Source organism: Felis catus, chromosome C1 (genome assembly GCF_018350175.1).
Source record: "Felis catus isolate Fca126 chromosome C1, F.catus_Fca126_mat1.0, whole genome shotgun sequence".
Classification (NCBI taxonomy): domain Eukaryota; kingdom Metazoa; phylum Chordata; class Mammalia; order Carnivora; family Felidae; genus Felis; species Felis catus.
This window is the reverse complement of record NC_058375.1, coordinates 12,680,171-12,699,126: the sequence shown is the minus strand read 5'-3', so window position 1 is coordinate 12,699,126 and position 18,956 is coordinate 12,680,171. Positions and strand designations below refer to the sequence as shown.

At 55.6% G+C, this 18,956-nt stretch overlaps 1 protein-coding gene across 2 annotated transcripts in view; it reads right to left on the bottom strand.

Moving 5' to 3' along the window:
• The window catches only part of ACTL8 (actin like 8), a 66,492-nt gene extending 48,176 nt beyond the window's left edge, over window positions 1–18,316 (bottom strand). The window contains exon 1 of one of the 2 annotated variants that reach the window (XM_045035174.1): window positions 18,149–18,316. The gene's annotated coding sequence lies outside the window, so the exon portion shown is untranslated. Of the gene's footprint in view, window positions 1–13,945; window positions 14,206–18,148 lie in introns of those variants that run through there. The other variant, XM_045035173.1, reaches the window with a different exon arrangement.
• Between the last annotated feature and the right edge of the window lie 640 nt (window positions 18,317–18,956).

Below are 18,956 nucleotides of genomic sequence, written 5' to 3'. Positions count from 1 at the left end.
GCAGCCGGGGGACACACAAAACGCACACGCCTCCCAGGACGACGGCCCCGACCATCCACACCTGCGCTGATGATGTTCCACCCCATTTCCCATCACTTTTCCTTCTGCCGCGTCAGCAGCAACCTAACGCCCCCTCCCTATTTCCGTCCCAGCCTGTTTTGTGGTTTCTTTCGCTCTGTCCACGCTGTCTTTTTCTCTCTTTACCTCTCTGTTCTTCCTCTTATACACAGGGTGACACGTGTGGGAACCAGGCGGGCAGCCGGCAGGTAGAGTGGGTGTAACTCCCACGTGCAAAACCTTCAGATCATTTTCAAGATGAAGCACCACATTTATTTAGTACGTGGGTGTTTCCTGACCCTACACGTGGATAGAATTCGGCTGCCTTTTCATTAGATTCCCGCCCTTTTGTGTGCGTCCCCGTCACACAGAAGGGAATGTAAAGTCCAGAGTGGGTCCGGACCCACCAGTCTCCAAACAAACTCACGCTGGCCCCTTGGTCTCAGATGTTTATGTTTATCGTGTTATCTGCTCTGTGTCTGACGATAGGCTAAGCACTTTACAGTCGAGTTTCAAGGCAAGAGAACGGGGTGAGAACCCGCTTCGGGGTTACGATTCCTGAGTTCCAATCCCAGCTCTACAAGTTTAGCTTTGTGACCTCAAGCAAGGCATGTAACCTCTCTGTGCCTCAGTTTTCTCATCCGTGGAATGGGAAGAGCTCACAGAGAGGTGGTGAGGGTTATGAGATTTAAAAAAATGGGGGCGCCTGGGTGGCGCAGTCGGTTAAGCGTCCGACTTCAGCCAGGGCACGATCTCGCAGTCCGTGAGTTCGAGCCCTGCGTCAGGCTCTGGGCTGATGGCTCAGAGCCTGGAGCCTGTTTCCGATTCTGTGTCTCCCTCTCTCTCTGCCCCTCCCCCGTTCATGCTCTGTTTCTCTCTGTCCCCAAAATAAATAAACGTTGAAAAAAAAAATGTAAGAGGGCATGTATGGTTTTATGCTGTGACCTGGGCCAGGGTCTGGGGCACAGGAACCACCCCAAAAGCGTTGGCTGCTCTCATGTTTAGGGCTTACACTGCACACCGTGAACTCCAGTGCCGGCCGAAAGGGGGCAGGGGATGGGGACGTTGGGTCGAGGGGTGAGGCTCTTGCGGTCAGACCCAGCTGCAAAGCCCGACTCACCAACTTCCTCCTTTGTGGCCCCGGACAGGTGACCTGGGCTCTCAGTCTCAGTCTGCTCATCCCTAAAATGGGGTAGCAGTTACATGCCCCTCATGGAGGGGTTGTAAGGATTCGTAGGATTCCCCACGGAAGTCACTCGTGCACAGGGCCCAGCACACGAAGCAGAGACGAGGAGGGAGGTATGACCCTGGGCCACCCCCGCCTGTGGGCACAGGCCCGTCTCAGCTGAATGCACCTGTTCTCCCCATTAGACTCCCCGGCGGTCCCTCCCCTAGGCCCCCGCGTGTCGTGGCTGCACAGGTGCAGGAGGAGGATCCATGCTGGCTTTCTGGGCTGTCTGGAGGTCACCCTCAGGACCACAGACCACCCCTCCCGCCCCGTGTAGATGTGTCTGTATCTCGGTGGAGAAGGTCCCTGGCTTGTGGGCCCAGACTCTGCCCCGACACCCATCCCTCCCCGAAGATGCCAGCATCCCAGGCCTGGGGGAGGAGGGCTCCCCGACATCAAACTGCTGGTGGACAGACCGCATCCCAGAGGACAGGCTCCTCCCTGACCCTCCCAGGCCACCCAGCAGTCCCGGACCAGAGGCCGGGACTGTGGGGGACACGAATGAGCACTGTTGGAAAACCTACTGTCCACCAGGTACCACACTAGGCGTTTTCCATACAGTAACAAATACTTTGTCAGGGAGATCCTATACGTCCACTTTACAGATGGGGAAACAGAGGCTCAGAGAGGTTAAAGAAGCTTCGACCCAGGAAACAGCAGAGCCGGGACTGGACCCAGATCCAGGACCACAGTCCATGTGCCTCAGCAGGCACGCCTCCCCACCTAGCGGGCAGGCCTCTCAGCCCGGACCAACCGGTTCAACGGGGGCAATGCTGGCCCCGTACACATCACTGGATTGTTCCGGAAGCAAGAAGGCGGCAAGGGGCCTTGAGTATTAGGAAAAGGGACCATGGGAAACCAGGAAACAGGAACCATCTCCTCAACACCGTTCCCACTTGGCCAGAGCTGCAGGAACCCAGCTCAGACCCCACAGCCAGTGTCTGTTTTTCCCGTGAGCCAGCCTCCCCCCAGCAGCGTGTCGGGGGCTTCTGGCCTCTGCTGGAGCTCTTCTGGTGACAGGAGCTCACTGTGCCCAAGGCAGTCTGTTCCAACTGGCTGCTAGAGGCCTCAGAGCCAAAAAATTCATCTCCCTGTCAGTTCTGCCCACAAACAGCCGAAGATACCCCCGCTGGGATCCCATCTTCCCTGAGTGTAGTTAATATGCACCCTTAGCCCAAGTCATTTCTTTCTGGGCCAAATATTTTCCTGCCTCCAGTCCACCCTCCTAGGACGAAAAGAATAATGGCAAAGATAAAGGTAACATCAGTGACTGACGTCTAATGAACGCGAAATCGGCAGTATTCTACATCAGGAGTCAGCAAACCACGGCCCGGGGGCCAGATCCGGCTCGCTGCCTGCCTTCGTACGGCTGCCGCAACACGGGTGGTTTTTGCACTTTTAAACGGTTGGGAAAAAATCAGGACAAGAAGGCTCTTTCGCGACACGTGAGAAGTATATGAAATTCAAATCCCAGGATCTATGAATAAAGTTTTATTGGAACACAGCCACGTCCATCATTTACATATTGTCTATGGCTGCTCTCAGTCACTACAGCAGACGTGAGGAGTCTGGCAAACGATACGGCCTACAAAGCCTAAAATGTCTCCTCTCTGGTCCTTTACAGAAAAGTTTGCTGACTTACGTTCTATGTGTTTTACACGTACCTTCTCAGTCCTTTCAGTAACCCGTGAAGAAGTTAGCGCGGCGGTCTTCGTTTTGCAGACAAAGACGCAGAAGCTCAGAGATGTTCAGTAAGTTGCCCAAGACCCACAGCCTCACAGCGGTGGGGCCAGGATTCGAACTCGGGCAGCTGGACTCCAGCGTCTGTGCCTTACCCACTCCCCTCTTCTGCCTGGTCACTGCCTGGGACTGATAGTTATGGCACACCCCAGCCCCAGGGCAGCCACCTCCCTCCCCGGTCTCTGGGTCCTCTTGGCTTCTTCACCTGGGCATGGTGGGAATGACCAGAGCCCCTGCTCAGCTCATCGGCCACTCTGACCCCCATATCCTCTTCGAACCCCGCTGGCTTTTTTCAAGTCTTTCCCAAGCCCACCCTAAAAAGGACCAATAAACCCATTGATCTCTGGATACTATGGGATTGATCCACAGGCACTCTCCAAACTGGGAATGGTGGCCGACGTGATAAAGTCAATAGCTCTGAACGGAGGTCTCGAAAAATTCCGGAGAGCCAATAAATCTCGCTCTTGGGCTGCCCGCAGGCTTCAAATAAACCTGTCCCGCCCATGATCTTGCAAAGGTACAAAGCAGAAGTCCCTGGGTCCGCCGTCCAGGTGAGGGGAATCTCAAGGCCACCCGCCCAGCTTTTCTCTCTCCGAATATACAAATCTACGAGGGGAAGAAGGTAGCATGCTCTGTTGCCATAGAAACCAGGCTAGGCTGTGTCTGCACCAGGAAGGCTTAAAGACAGACATAAGAGGCAGAAGTAACCCAGAGGGACAGAGAGGGTCAGGCCCACGGATTCCTAATCTGTGATTAAAGTTTCTCAAAGAGGTCTCCGCCCCGTCATTATTTCTGAGCTTAGATGCCCGTGATAAACCTCAGGCTCATCAATAAATACAAATCAATACCTCTAGAAGGCAAATAGTTGATTTTTATTTCTATGCATGTTAAGCGTAGCTATAGCTCATCCAGATGGAGGAAACCCGAATGACCCAGTCCTGGCTTTGGCAGCTGGTGACCCCACAGGCCAACCTCACCCCGCGAAGCTCCTTTTATGGGCCTCCGCAAATGTTTTCCCCCAAGATTTCTAAATAAGCTGCTGACATTTAAATTTTGAAATATTTTGGAGCGCAAGTCAGCTCCCTGGCTTTTCTTAAAATAATCCAAGGACCCGGCAATCGCTGCCCCATGCCAGCAATAACCGGTGGGCCCCGAGCAGGAGCTGCCCCGATGGGCAGGGCAGCTGCCCGCCGGACCACACATCCCCAGCACCGCTGGTCTCCCACACCTGGCCCATTTCACACCTTTGTCTTTCTTGGCCGGTGGAGGGCCCCCCGTAGGCACTTGACTTTGCAACACCCCACCCTGAGGACCGGTCCCTCGCATGTTACCGGTAGAAACACTGAGGCCTAGGGGCGCCTGGGTGGCGCAGTCGGTTAAGCGTCCGACTTCAGCCAGGTCACGATCTCGCGGTCCATGAGTTCGAGCCCTGCGTCGGGCTCTGGGCTGATGGCTCAGAGCCTGGAGCCTGTTTCCGATTCTGTGTCTCCCTCTCTCTCTGCCCCTCCCCCGTTCATGCTCTGTCTCTCTCTGTCCCAAAATAAATAAAAAACGTTAAAAAAAATTAAAAAAAAAAAAAAGAAACACTGAGGCCTATAGAGAAGATGCATCTTGTCTAAAATGCGACAGTGAATTCGCGACAGGGCTGTTGTCCCGGTGTCCAGGGCAGGACTCGGCTCAGACCCGTCTAGAGGGAAAGTCTAGAGGTTGGGTTAGTATCTGTCAGCTACAAACGTGTCTGAGGTGAAAATTAGATTTTTTCTGCTGACTCCAGTTTTGACAGCTTTGTTCCAGCTCTTTGCAGGGGGAAGGGAGGGAGGAGAAAAAAAGGAGAAAGTCACCTCGGACCCGCCCCCAACCCGCCCCTGCACTGGCCACCCCTGCCCGCCCACAGAGGAAGAAATGTGACTGGGGCAAAGGGCCAGAGCAGGTCAGCAGGCTGCCCAACTTCACAGCTGATGAGTCTGTAACCCGGACAAGGAGAGACCGTTAGCCGAGCCTGGGATGGAACCCCTTCTCGGCTACTTGCTGGCTGTGTGACCTTGACCAAGTCACTTAACCTCTCTGAGCCCCTGTCTCTTCCTCTGTGTAGTAGGGGTAAATAGCAGTGCTATCGAATAGGACTGCTGTAAAGGTTAAGTAAGGCCACGACAAAGCGCTTAGCGGAGCGTAGGTACATAGTAGGTGCTCCCCAAAGCACTCCTCCCCCCCCCCGGCCCCCGCCCCAGCCGGACGCCGTCACCCTCCTAAGTCTGCACTCCCCAGACTGGGGCTGGGTTGCATGCTCAGCCTGCAGCTCCAGCAGCACTCCCCACTCCCTGCCAGTGACTCAGCAGCTGCTCCCACCCCCACGAAAGCCAGGAGGCCTCCCTGACTTTGCCTGAGCAGTGAGCCCCACTCAGAGCACCCCTCCCCCTCGCTCTCAAGACCACCCAGCCCTCAAAGCCCAGCCAGACCCAGCGTTGCCACAACCTCCCCCAGACCCGGGAACCTCTGTCCTCTCTGAACTCCACCCCACCATTCACTCTGAGGAATCCGACCCCCTTCTCGAACATTCCACCCGAGACGGGCTCTGCCCTTAGCATCCTGAAGGCGAGGACAGCTCACCCATCTCTGAGATCCTTGCCGGGGACCCTGGGCCTCTGTTAGCAGCCAAGCACCTGTCTGTCCCCTCTTCTTTGGATACCGGCACCCCCAAATGCCCTTCCAGGGCTGACCGCGCCTCCAAAATGCACTCCTGGCGGGACTATTGATCATGAGGCCCTGAACACAAACTAGGACTGGTCACGTGGCCAAAGCCCCATCTGTTAGAGGCCCTCTCTCTCCCCCCCACCCCGGACCTAGAATTCCAGCCTGTAGAATCATTCCGAGCTGACTGGGGCCACCCATCCCAGTGGGGTCTCAGAAGGCTTGTGGTTCCTGGTCTTTGCAAACTAGTCCTTCGGCCAAGCCTCCGATTCTGCGAGCTGAGTGGTCACTTCCTTTCCTGCTCATGTCAGCCAGAGCCTAGTCCTGTGGTTTGCCCTGAAGAGAGCTCCCACCTGACTCTCTAAACCTCACCTCACACACATGTATGCACCTGCCTCCCAGAACCAGACTTGCTAGAGGGACTTTGGCACAGGCAGACACGCTGAGACTTTTCCCGCTTTCAGGGAAAGGCCAAGCTGCCAACCGCTTCAGTAACACAACTGAACTCCCCCCTGTATCGGCCAACGGAAACCAAGCGAGCCAGGCTCGTCTTCCCTCCCTACCTGTTTGAGCCCCCGCCCCCACCCTACATCTCCCCACTCAGCTTCCTGACATCACTTCCTACCACCCTCCTTGCAGGTCCTCAAACACACCTGGCACAGACCTACCACAGGGCCTTTGCACACACGGCTCCCTCTGCCTGGAATCTCTTCTGCGTGATGTTCTCATGCTTCCTTCTAGTCTCTGCTTAGCCCGTCCCTGACCACACTGGCTAGTGTCCCCCTCCCAACACCCCGCATCTCCTTTCTACTCATTTTCCTCCATCGCTCTCCCAACCCGAATTCATCATTTGTCTGGTTTTGTGATTTGTCTCCCCCAGCTGGAATGGAAGCTCAGGAATAGAATGGAAACTTGTACAGGACTGAATCCCTAATACCTAGAACAATGCTTGGTGTTAACAGGGACCCACAAACAAGGCTGGATGGATGAATGAATGAATGAATCAATGAATCAATGAATGAATTCACAAGTGAACCAATGAGCAAATGGATTGATGAGGAAGAAGGAGAAGGAGGAGGAGGAGAAGGAGAAGGAGGAGGAGAAGAAGGAAAAGAAAGAGGAGGCAAAAAGGAGGAAACACTACATGTTCAGGAATGCTGACTTTCTGCCATTTGCACAGCAGGAGAGACCGGAGGTTGGAGCTGGAGACTGCTTCGGCTCCAGTCTGGGCTCTATCACCTCCTGGCTCCCTGGCCCTCAGGTCAGCACCCCCTCTCTGGGCTTCAGGTCCTGCATCTGCAAATTGGGAAGCATAACCGTGATGGGCTGTGGGAGGTTAAATGCGTTCCCGCTTACAAGGCGAGGTGAGCAGCCCGGTGAGCCGTCAGGGCCCAAGGTCATGATTTTTGCACTCATTATCGCTCTTCTCTAACGCACTTGAGCCCGGGTGGTAGAATCGTCCGAACATCCTCTCTAACAGGGCGTCTGAGCAGAAGGGATGGGAGGCAGCGAGCGAACCCAGGAGCCCCGGGTTCCAGCCAGACCCTGCTGCTCCCACGCTGCACGATTTCGGGGAACGCAGAACCCTCTGCCCAACTGAGTCAGGGCCACGCACCGCCCCCGGTTCACGGGGCTGCCACGAGGCTCCAGATTGGACCAGGGATGTGAACACAGCCCCGAGGACACAATGAATCAATGCATCCCACTCATTCATCATAATTGCATTTGAAGAGGCGCCAGAGTCAAAAAGCCAGGGTTCAAAGGTGACGCCTCTGACACACGCCGCGAATCACCAGCTCCCTTTGGAGATGTCAGCAGCGCCTGCGAAGCCGCAATTACCAGGGCAGGGAGTGTTCCTGCTTCTCCCATTTCGGTCACAATACCATCCAAGAGCGGAGGGTTACGCGGGGGAAATTATAGTAATTACTCTGCGGGAGGGCTGGCTGCGTGAACTGCGGCTGATCTAAACCTGGGCTGAGCTCGACCTCCCTGGGAGCTGGGGGAGAGAGCAAGCCAGGGAACGTCTGCCTCACCCCAGGGCCCCGGGCAATGATGCCGATGTCGCTTAATGAACTCACAACTGTCATCAGGCCACGCGGGCAGGAGAGCCTAGTGGCTGAGAACACAGCGTCAGGTCGGGGCAGCTGGTCCACCACGAGCCAGACCTTAAAATCCAGGGCAGTGGAGACAGCACGTTTACACAAGCTGTGAAGGCAGCAAAGATAATGGGGGTGTGTAACTGGCCCAGGGCTCAGAGCACACCCCTCCGAGGAGGCGAAACCTGAACTGGAAGTGGAGGGGCAGCCATGAAGAGGGACTTCCCTGGGCCTCAGTTTCTTCATCTGCCAAATGGGTGTGATCCTCGTGCCTGTATCCCGGGGCCATCGGGAGCATCTGAGGAGTTAACGCACACAAGGCGTCCAGCACAGGGTCTGGTCCATAGAGCTCAAGCAGAGGTGGGGGCCAAAGGCAAGGAGGGGCTGTCCCGCCTTATGAAGTTCATTCCCACAAAAGTGGTGAGCCCCTCCTTCCCACCAACCCCTGTCCTAGTCACTGGGAGACAGTGGTGACCTAAAGTGGTAAAAATCCCGGTCCCTGCGGACCAGGACCAGGACGGTAGGAAGTCACCAGCCATGCACTCTGCAGAGCCCCGGACTCACTGCCCTTTACCTACTGCTTTTCACGGATGGGGAAGCGTCCAGCACCCCCAGTCGGCCCCCTCCTCCCACCGACCCTGGATCCCAACGGCACCCCTCCCACCTGTTCTCTGGCTGGAGCCCCCCAGCTGCTGCACAGCTGTCCACTGAGAGTTATGAGTCTCCAGTTCCTAAATCTGGGTCTCAGCCGTGATCCCCTGGGGAGCTTGTGACAAAGTACAGATGCCCAGACCCCACCCCAGGTGGCTAATTCTTTGGTCTGAGCAAGGCCAGGACTTCACTCGGATGCTTGGGAACCACAGGCAGAGCCCCCTATCCATCACACTTGACCGTGAGCTCACCGAGGGCACAAATCTGCCCCCCCCCCGGGGCCTGGCACACAGTAGGTGTTCAGGGGGAATATAAGTGCTTAGCAGAGTAAGTGAAGAAATAGTTGACCGGATCAAAGCCCCCCTTCCCCACCCCCAAGGCCACCAATGGCCCACTATGCTGCTACCAAGCAAGACACGGGGCTGACATGCTCAGAACCCGGCCACCTGGGATAAGTGGAAGAAGGGGGAGGAACCAGCGATCGGGGCACAGAAATGCCTGCTTCTGAGCCTCAGTTCCTATAAGTGGGATCACTGGCGCCATCTCCAGTAAGGAGCAGGGAATTCAAGACTCAGGGGACCGTGATCCTGAAAGGTGGACGCCCCTGAGACACCTCTCAGTGTCATCTGCGAAGGGTCCCCTCCGTCTCCCTGAACGACGGCCATCAGCGCCTGCTTGCCAACTCCCAGCAGTGGGACGCTGAGCACATCCACTGGTCCACGGCTGGTAAGTTCTCGCTTGGGAAGCCAGCCCTGCCCTCCGGCCCCACCGCACGAGGCTGGTCCTTGTGTCATCTGAAGACACGTCACAGAAATAGTATCACGTAAGGTCATGGTGAGGACTGGATAAACAAGGCACGCGGGTGCTGAGCCCAGAGCCGGCAAATCTTAAGGGCTCAAGGCCTTCCGCTGCATCGACCAGAGGCCACAGGAGGGGAGGGGAGGACGTGGGCAGGTCACAGGGCCTTGAAAGCTGGGGTACAGACACTGGGTGTGTCCTCAGAACAGCCCTGGAGGGCCTCCCGCCTCTCCAACCTTCTCTCACGGCAGAGGGGTTGGCCAGACAAGCCACGAATAAATGACCAGGCCCCGGAACAGAGGGGCCCTCAGGGGACCTTCAGGAGGCTGAACCGCTGAAAGACAGAGGGACCTTCAGGAAGGAGGACCACAGGGTCATCCCCAAGGCCTGCCCCACAGCTGCCCACCAAGGGGAAGGACCCGCCACCGGGACTTCCGTGAGCCCTGCCGCGGGCCTGCGGAGCCTCTCCCGGCTGCACCCATGTGGCTTTGTTTCCACCCACTGTCGTCTGGGTCTGGGGCACATCACCAAGAACCATGACGGGGAGTGTGGAGGACTCATGGCCTCATTTAACCCTGGTGACAGCACTGAGGTTACCATCCCCACTCAGCAATCAGGAAACTGAGGGCTCAGACTGACCATAGCTGGTGAGGCACGGAGCTCCGTCCCAAACCCGGGTTCCCTGGGCGGGGGGTGGGGGGGCCTCCCCAGCCCTCCACACGCTCCAGCTTGTCAGCCCCAAGGCTCCCAGCCTCTCATTCTTGGCAGGGGGGCGACGATCGGGGGGGGGGGGGGGAGGGACACTAAGGATCATTTTGCTCTGAGCCTTCTTGTGCCCAAGGCAGGCACAGGCACAAGCCCAGAAGTCCCGGGAACCCTCTCACAGAGAAGGGCTGTAGCTAACGAAGAACTGGGAAGAGGAAAATGTAACCAGCCCGTCACAACACTTCTCCACGCAGAGGAGCTGCGCTCCTCCTTTGGGGAGGAAAATCACCAGACTCTCCTCCCAGGCCGGAAGCAAGGGGTCCTGAGGGCGCCGGAGAGAGGCTGGGGTCCATCTGGGGTCCAGCAATGGGGAAGGGAGGGCAGAGTGCGGCATCAGGGGGCGCCTCGAGCTCCCTGGGGCTCCCAATGCCCTGGCCAGGAGGAGGTGGGGCGCACAGGACCCAATCTTCCCCCAAGTTTGAGATGGGAGAACCGAGGGGTGGGGGCATACGGATGTGACCATGAGAGAATCAGGGATGCCACCTGCTCCAGGGGTCCTTCTGACGACCCCAGCACCCAAGCACCCCTTCCCCACCCACCTGCAGACATCACGAAACCCAGGCAGGGCTGAAACCACCAAAATTCCTGCCGTCCTGGAGCCCACAGGCACCTTTTCCCGGTGCCCACCCCATCACAGGACTGGGGAGAGTTCCAGAGACTCGGCTCACTCCAGCCCCAAAAGCCTCCCCTCCGCAGAGGTCTCGGCCCTCAGAGACAGGAGCCTGAAGCAAGGTTCACACCTCCGGGCCCTTCTCCCAGCCTGACCAGAAGAGAAGAGCGAGGAGACAGCCACATGCTCGTTTCATTGTCGCCCGGACCCTATGACAAGCCTGTCTTATTATCCCCACTCACAGAGAGGGAAACTGAGTCCACACAAGGTCGGAGTCCTGCCCAGGTCACACAGCCAGAGGCACGGCCGGAAGCCAGATTGTCCCCTCTGCAGCTGATGGAGTGACCAAGTCATCAGGGAGGACCCAGGGGCTGGGGACGCGCAGGGAGATGACCTCCCTCGTGGGCACAACCAGGCCAGAGGCCTCAGTTTCTCATAAAACTCAGCTGCAAACCCGAACCCGCAGCTCTGCCGGCCCCGCCCTCCTACCTCAGCCCCAGGCCTGTGGTTCCAGAGTCAGACACCAGGGGACCCCGGGCCCAGGGCAAACCACCGCTAATCAGTCACACTGGAACCGCCCCGGCAGAGAGGAAGGAACCCAAGGAGAGTTCCCTGCCCAGAGCAGAGCCATGGCGGGAAGGACTGAACTCTGATGGCTCCTGGCCACACATGCGGGCTTTTCTACAGCCGACTCTGAGGAGTCAAAGTGTGGCCGGCCGCGGGGGCCTAGGCATGTGCCTGTGGTTTTAAAGGGCCCAAGGGGCAGGGGGGGCTGGTTTGTGCTTGACGGACAGGTGGGCAGGGGAGACAAGGAGGAACAGCCTGTCCATGAACAGACCCCTGGCCCAGCAGTCAGGGGACTGTGTGCCTTCAAGCATTTGAGGGTTTGGACCCTGCGAACCCCTCTCTCCGGGGGTTCTCAGTTACATTTGAGCCCCTTCCAGCAAAACCACCCACCCCACTGGCCCCCATGAAGCCTCCTGAGTCCCAGGTGCCCTCAAAGTACAATCTTGTGTTAAGCATCACAAGACAAAGAAGGGGGTGGACTTCTAAAACTCTTTCCCCCCAAGAAAGCAGGAGCACCTAAGCCAGGTGACCTCAGATGAGCCCCTCAGCACCCCAAACCCTCCTGCCCACAATGTCTCCTCCATGCCGCCCCCCCCCCCCCAGGTGCTGAGGGGTCAAAACAAGTCAAGCACTAGAGGAAAGCCATATATTAGTAGCAGAACGATGCTGGGCCCACATTCCCCAAAATCTCCCCGCCCAGTGTTCCTTTGGGATGGACACCTGCTAATTCATTGTCCCATTTTGAGGGCGAAGCTCGAGGCCCAGACCTTACGTGGAGCGGCCACACAGAGTCTGTGACAGCAACAACCCGGCCCCGAGAGACGCTGCTCTGTCCAGGAGCCTGGCTCAGGCCCCAGGGGGAAGAAGGAGGGAAGCAGGGAAAGCAGAAACGTGCATCCATTAAGCACCTGCAGTGTGCATCCATTAAGACCTGCCGGGCCTTTACTAAGCCCTCTGCATCCAGGGTCTTTCTAAACGCCACAACGACCCCCAAGATTCAAACACGGCGCCCCTCTTCTTCTTCCCTCTACAGAGAAGGACCCACCCCCACCAGCCCAACCCCCTCCGGCCCAGACAGCGATGGGGGTCTGGCTCACTCTGATAAGGACATCTGCAACCTTATTTAAAAGTCACTACTGCACATAATTAGAGGCACTTACCCCCTCAGATCCATCCTTCTCCTCCGATTGCTTTTATAGCCAGTAATAACTCTCGAAAATTCCTCAACAGATGGAAATTTTATTTGACTAATCATGGCTGTCTGACTAGCTGGGGTGCAGCAGCTCAGGGTTCAGCCTGGCAGGATGCCAGCTGAGGTAGCTGTCAGGGGGCTGGGCAAAGAGCCCAGAACCCAAGGCCACCTTGAGGGTCCACTCCTCAGAGGGAAGGCACAGGAGGGCGTCAGAAAGCGCCAGGCACTGGGCAGCCATGGCAGCCGTGTCCCAGCTTTCCCGGGTCCCGACAGAGCACCGAGACCCTTTCCCACTCCTCTAAGCTCTTGGTCTCTAGACACGTGACGGTCGGTGCCAGGGAGATACAGGGACATCGCAGCGTAAGCACCTAATGACGACGGTATGTTGGCTGCTGCCCATTGTGTACCTACTCCATGCCAGCCCCGTGCCAAGCACCTGTGCGCGCTATCCCATTCAGTCCCGCCAACAATCCTATGGAGGCACGAGAACATTCCCATTTCACAGATTCACAAATAGACGATGGAGCAGAGCCACGTGCACAAGGTCACCAGGCTGGGCTGCCACCTGCATCTGGGGAGTTAAGAGTTGGTGCCTTTGCCCCCATTCACCCAAGGCCGAGAGATCCTTCTAGAACCCATGTCGAATTTTATCACTGATACAAAAAAAAAAAAAAAAAAACAGACCCATGGGACACCTGGGTGGCTCAGTCAGTTGCGCGTCCCACTTCGGCTCAGGTTGTGATCTCATGGTTCGTGGGTTCACGCCCCACATCGGGCTTTGCGCTTTCAGCCTGGAGCCTGCTTCGGATTCTCTGTCTCCCTCTCTCTCTCTGCCCCTCCCCCGCTCATTCTCGCTCCCTCTCGCTCTCTCAAAAATAAATAAACATTTTTAAAAATTTTTAAAAAACAGACCCACAAAACTCCCGGTGACCCCGCAGCACCCTGTAGGCAAAATGAGCATTTATCCATGGGATACAAACATGTGCACAGAAAGGCTGGTGCATTTGAGAATACGCCTAGCAAGTTATTCAGAACAGCCCCAAATTGGAAATACCAACGTGAAAATGGATGGACAAACAATGACTTATAACACACAGCGTGAGCCACTTTGCAACCAGTCAGGAGGGAGAACCCACCCAGTAATCTGAATGGGGAAAGTTCCGTATAAAGAATTATTGCCTAAACATACTAGAAGACCAGACAAACAAGGGGCTGGCTAGAAAGAATTAGAACTCTAGAGAATAGTATCCAGGAAGAATCCCTCTAGGGCTGACACAGAACCCCTAAGAAGCAACAACCCCCCCCAACCTGGGCTGAATAGAGCCCCCAAGGAGGCACTCGCTACCCCAGACTGAGAGGAGCCCCTCCCCCGGCCACAAGGTTGAGACAGAACCCCCCAAGGAAGTACACACACACACACACACACACACACCCTCCAGGGCTGCCAGCCAGACTCTGCGGACCAGACCATGGCTGTGGCCCACCACATGGCAAGCACTTGGCCTGGTGCCATGATGGTGGAACTTGCTAGAAATCCACCCTGGGGGACTCACCAGAAATCTGCCCTGGAGGATACCACAAAAGCCGCCGCTGGTGACACACCCCACGTCAAAACTGCCAAAACTGCCTCCAAAGCGGTGCCGGGGTCGCCGCGGGCCGTGCACTGCAGGAGCCAGGAGCTGGGGAGGCAGAAGCCCGGGAGCACCCAGAATCAGGAAGCAGGGCCCTGTGCGGCCGCATGGGCCCCCCAGCGCCCTCTACTGACCAGGCTGAGCTGGCTTGCAGGGAAGAAATTTAAAGGGCCCAGATCCATTTCCACCCGGCAGGCAAGAAGGATGGCTTCGGGGCAGCGCAGGCAATCATGGACACACAGCACGTTCCGTCCCCTTGACTACTGAGCTTCTGTAGGAACCCTGCTCACACCATTGAGCTCCTGACAACACAACTCTGCATTCCCACCCAAGGAGACACAGCCATCATTCTTAACACTTCTCGTAAAATGAAACCAACAGCCCTAGAAGTCACCACTGACTGTATTTATTACTCCTCAAACCCCGTCACAGTTCCCCAGGATAGTCTGTCACCTAAAGACAAAATTGTAAAGTTAACTTCCCAAAACTCGCATATAAAATAAAAACAGAAAGGGGAGAGAATGGTGAGTCGCTAAGTCTGTCTATGTGTCGTAATCATTCGTTCAGGAACTGGAGGAATGACCTTGGGGCGGGTCCCCAAGCCACCTGGACCCCTGTGTGTCAGCCACCACTTTCTATCACCTGACCACCATAAGCCCCCACGTTGACCTCTGGGCCAGAGTGGCACCGTGGGTCCCTAAGAATCAGGGTTTATTCAGAACCAGTGCATAGCGATCCCTGACCCATCTGTGTATGTCCTTTTCCCCAGTACACAGCCACCCTGGTAAATGGCCCCAGGTCCCTTTGGGGGAGGTTTGGAGGAATATTTACAGTAAGTGCTTGCAGAAATGAGAAGGCTTATGGGGCGCCTGGGTGGCGCAGTCGGTTAAGCGTCCGACTTCAGCCAGGTCACAATCTCGCGGTCCGTGAGTTCGAGCCCCGTGTCGGGCTCTGGGCTGATGGCTCGGAGCCTGGAGCCTGTTTCCGATTCTGTGTCTCCCTCTCTCTCTGCCCCTCCCCCGTTCATGCTCTGTCTCTCTCTGTCCCAAAAATAAATAATAAAACGTTGAAAAAAAAATTAAAAAAAAAAAAAAGAGAAATGAGAAGGCTTCTTCCTCAAAGGGACCTGGCCTCCCAAGGGATTTTTCTGGGCTCAGGAACTGACTGAGGTATAGAAACTGGAGGAGAGGCAGAGACTCTCCGTCACGGCGGACCATGCCCGGTTTTGGCTAACCAGACCCAGAACTTTTTATGTTATGTATCTATCAAGCTGCCATTTATTTCATTCCCGGGGACACTGTGATCCACTAGCCACCACCAAAGATCCCTGTGGGCGAAGGCGTTCTGATTGCCTGCACCTCCCTGCTGCCTTACAGTAGATGTGCCCACCTCGTCCTTGGCAGTGATGTCCTGCCCCTTGGTCTCTGCTATTCCAGGATGCCCTTATACCCGCTGCAACCAGGGGGCCAATCCCAGTGGAGGCAGCCTCTGAGGTCACACCCAGCCTACAAAAGAGAAGCCACGCAGCAGTTCAAGGATGCTCCCCTCACTCGTGTATTTGTCAGTGCCTCTGTCTCCCACTCCCTCTCGTGGAACATTGTTGGAGGGGGTGCAGATCACACACAAAGTGCCCAGTCCAGCATTCCTGTCTCCCCACGCCTTTGGATTCCCTCTTCTGATCATGATGCTGCAGCGTCATTAACTGTAGGCCACCGTTGGGTCCAGATCTCAGCCAACCAACCAAGTAAGCTGTTTCAACCACCTCTAGCGCACATGCTAATAATCAAACCCAGAATCTCCAGTGAGTGCATGCGTGACAATTCACCAACCCAGTGTTATCACCTGCCTTCTTCGGTCTAAAACCCTTGGAATCCACTCCCACATGGGTTCCCCAGAATTCTGCTGAGATGTGTTAGTGAAGTCTTGCAATTCTTTGGGTGTGCTAGTGTGTCCCTGCCACGATGCTGAGATCTGGCCCTAGTTAGAGTCTAGTGACAACAGTAAGCAGTCTTTGTAAGCCTTGAGGAAAATGGGCATTCCCTCTCAAGGTATCTGTCCCCACCAAGGGTATTACAGGGTGTTTGTTTGAGAAAAAGAGAGAGAGAGAGAGAGAGAGAGAGAGAGAGAGAGAGAGAGAGACTGTCTGCACCCAAGCAGGGAAGGGGCAGAGAGAGAGAGAGGAGAGAGAGAATCTTTTTTTTTAATTTTTTTAATGTTTTATTTATTTATTTTTGAGACAGAGAGAGACAGAGCATGAGCAGGGGAGGGGCAGAGACAAAGGGAGACACAGAATCCAAAGCAGGCTCCGGGCTCCAAGCTGTCAGCACAGAGCCCGATGCGGGGCTCAAACTCACGGACTGCGAGCTCATGACCCGAGCTGAAATCAAGAGTCGTACACTCAACCACCTGAGCCACCCAGGCACCTTGTCACAGGGTTTTTAAACAGAGGGGAAATAGCCTCAGACACAGGAGCGAGAGCCACCACCACCTACAAGGGAGGCTCAGAGCCACTGGGGTTTAAGATCGTCCGTTTCATCTGGGCCCATCAGATAGATGTCCCCATTCCATGTTTCAGAACCCCTTTCCTTCCCCGTCAATGCCCTAATTTTCACATGAGCAATCTGTCAAGATGTGAATTCAATTGTGGTTGTAATTCAGCAACCGACACAATTAAATTTTCTGTTTGATTTTCAGCAATACCAGCCCTGCAGCTGCAAAATAATAATAATAATAATAATAATAATAATAATAGCAGCTTCTCGAAAGGCTGTCATGAAGGCTTTCCCGTTCTCAGACCGTGACTTGAGCTGAGCCAATGGACCTGAGCTTCTCATCTTCTCTCTGTAAGCTCAAGAGCCCTCAAAAGAATCAATCCCACACCCCCACGGTCCTTATACTCGTCACCACTGCCATTAACGGTGAAGCACAGCATCACTCTGGCTCCCAAGGGACGTGCCTCGTTGGCACTTCATCTCAATCAACCACGGGCGATAGCTTGGTTAATTGCAGGGCCACTTCATGCCCTGGGTTACTAGCACCCCAGTTCCCACTGGCTCAGCACCACGTTCAAGCCCATGAGAAAACCAGTCTGGAAATCTCGTCTCTGCAGAGCCACCCTCCCCCCGCCCCCCGTATCACTGCTGACACCAATTCTATACTGGTTTGGGTCTGATCAGGAAAAAGAAACCACACAGTAATTCCAACAGGGAAAGTTCCATATGAAGAATTATTCACTTCTAACAGGGGACCGAATGAACAGAGCATTGGCTAATAAAGAATAAAGAGAATTATAATTAATGTAAGGTTAGAAGCTAAAGGAATAGCCACGACCCAAAGAGCTGAGACAGAGCCCCTGAGGAAGAGACCCCACCTGGGGCGGAGACAGAACCCCTAAGAATGCCACCCCCCCCAGGAACACCCCCTGAGGGGCTTTGGTGAGAGCCTGGAGGATGAGTTTCCCCACCCTACAAAGGTGAAATAAAGTTCCCAAGGCCTGAGGTAGAGTTCCCAAGAAAGAACGCCCCCCCCCATGCAGGGGCTGAGACAGAGCCCCAAAAAGGAGCTTCCTCGGAAGAGATTCCCCCACATCAGGCTGAGGGAGAACCCACAAGGAGGATCCCCTACCCTGGGGTGACGTAGAGGCCCCAAGAGGAGCCCCCACCCTGGGATGATATTGAACACAGAGCCTCCCCAAAAAGAAACCCCCACCAGGCTGAGCTAGAACCTGAGCTCCCCCCAGAGCTGAGGAAAAGCCCCCAAGGAAGAGCCCCCACCCCCACCCAGGACTGATGATAGAGAGCCTCAAGGAGAACCCTAAGGCTGATACAGAGCCCCCAAAAAGAGACCCCCCCCCATGAGGCTGAGATAGCTGCCCCCCCTCAAGGAGAAACTCACACCCCAGGCTGAGATAAGGCCCCCAAGGAAGAGTCCCCTCCTAAGGCTGAAAAATCTCCCCAAGGAAAAGCCCCTGAGCTGAGGAAATGTCCCCTAAAACACACACACCCCCTCCAGGGCTGCCAGCCAGACTCTGCGGACCAGGACATGGCTGTGGCCCACCACATGGCAAGCACTTGGCCTGGTGCCATGCTGGTGGAACTTGCTAGAAATCCACCCCAGGGGACTCACCAGAAATCTTCCCTGGAGGATACCACAAAAGCCGCCGCTGGTGACACACCCCACGTCAAAACTGCCAAAACTGCCTCCAAAGCGGTGCCGGGGGGGCCGCGGGCCGTGCACTGCAGGAGCCAGGAGCTGGGGAAGGCAGAAGCCCGGGAGCACCCGGAATCAGGAAGCAGGGCCCTGTGCGGCCGCATGGGCCCCCCAGCGCCCTCTACTGACCAGGCTGAGCTGGCTTGCAGGGAAGAAATTTAAAGGGCCCAGATCCATTTCCACCCGGCAGGCAAGAAGGATGGCTTCGGGGCAGCGCAGGCAATCAGTTATAATAAGCAGCACAAAATGGAACATTGCCCAGCAATGAAAAAGATACGTGGCTTAATCTTAGAGCTATTAGGTTGAATGAGAGAAGCCAGACTCAAAGCCAGCGCCTTCTGTAAGGTCTCATTTGCACCAAAGTCAGCAACAGGCAAACTGATTTACTGGGACAGAAAAGTGTTTAAAAACAGGGTGGAGAGGGAGGTGTTTTACTGGAAAGAGGCACACTGGGACTTTCCGGGGTGACAGACATATTCTCCGTGGTGAGTGGGACGGTGGTAATACAGGTGTAAACATTTGTGAAAACCCTTCAAACTGAATATTTAAGGTCTGTGCATCTCGTGGCAGGTAAATTATACCTCAATTTTTAAAAATCAGCCCCCATGGGGTGCCTGGGTGGCTCAGTCAGTTAAGCATCCAACTTCGGCTCAGGTCATGATCTCACAGCTCATGAGTTCGAGTCCCGTGTCGGGTTCTGTGCTGACAGAGCCTGGAGCTTGCT